The sequence below is a fragment of the Tenrec ecaudatus genome, chromosome X (genome assembly GCF_050624435.1).
Source record: "Tenrec ecaudatus isolate mTenEca1 chromosome X, mTenEca1.hap1, whole genome shotgun sequence".
Classification (NCBI taxonomy): domain Eukaryota; kingdom Metazoa; phylum Chordata; class Mammalia; order Afrosoricida; family Tenrecidae; genus Tenrec; species Tenrec ecaudatus.
This window is the reverse complement of record NC_134548.1, coordinates 115,140,585-115,141,788: the sequence shown is the minus strand read 5'-3', so window position 1 is coordinate 115,141,788 and position 1,204 is coordinate 115,140,585.

Genomic DNA, 1,204 nt, shown 5'->3' with positions numbered 1-1,204 from the left:
TGTGAGCTATGTGAACTAACAGTAGAATTTTGTCTACAAACTCATTTAAAATTAAGACTATAAAAGCAAGTTATTTCTATATTAATAAGCATAGTTGCTAAGTGGTTTTTTTTTTCAGTTCATCTGACTTACAAAGATCTCTTATCTTTAAAAATAGGGCAGACTGCAGGCAATGGAGGACAGTGGGAGCCCCAGATCCAAGTACAGGGAACCCACATGCATGGAGTAACCCTCCAGCGATCCCCCCTGATCAAAGTGGAGCGACATGAAGAGTCTTTCTATTGGACAGAGAGCATTGTTAAGTTGATTATGGCAGATGTAGTCAGGTTAAAAAGTAATAGCTTATCATTTTTCTCCCTTTGGAACCATTTTAAAGTTGTTTCAGTTCAAAAAGGGTGAAGGGGGAAATATACCTAAATTAATTAAGTCTCTGGTGAATTCCCTTTGACCACATACCCCTTTGACCATATCCCTTTGAGCAGGGATGTGAATAGCTTTGTTATCATGAAGAATATATGGCAAAGTGGATTATTGCAAATGCAGTTAGGTTAAAATTTAACGCATTGTCATTTGAACTCCCTTTTCATCCATTTTAATTTCTTCTAGTTGTTAATATTTTCTGCTTTCTTTTTGATTGAGGATTTTCTCTGTTTTACTTTGATATTATCGTCAGTCTCTTGGTTGTTATTTTTATTTTTGGTATGTTTTTCTATATATGAAATCCAGGATAGGTAAATCTATTGAGACAGTAGCTGAACTATTAGTTCCTTAGGGGTATAACAGGGGAGGTTAAGGGTAAATGGGGAGCTAGTAAGGATGAGTATAAGAATGAAGAAAATGTCCTATAATTGATTGTAAAACTCTTCTAGGTGTGACTAAACTATTGAATTGCATGATAGGTGAATTATATGCCAATAAAACTGTTTAGAAACAAATATTTAAGTAAAAATATCTAACATAGATCCAGACAGAAATAAGACAGGGATTTGAATAAAGGCAGTTTTGGAAGTAATAATGGCTAATAAAAAATAGTGCAGACTAAAACTTATCCCATTCTGGCAACCAGAAGAGCATGGGAATAGTTCAGTAATCATTCAGAAGAGACAACGAAGAGATCTGTATTGTGGAGTTTTTGACTAAACATTAACCCGGTTAGAAAAGACTATTATAAAACCATGCTGATTCTCACTCATTCTAAATGATT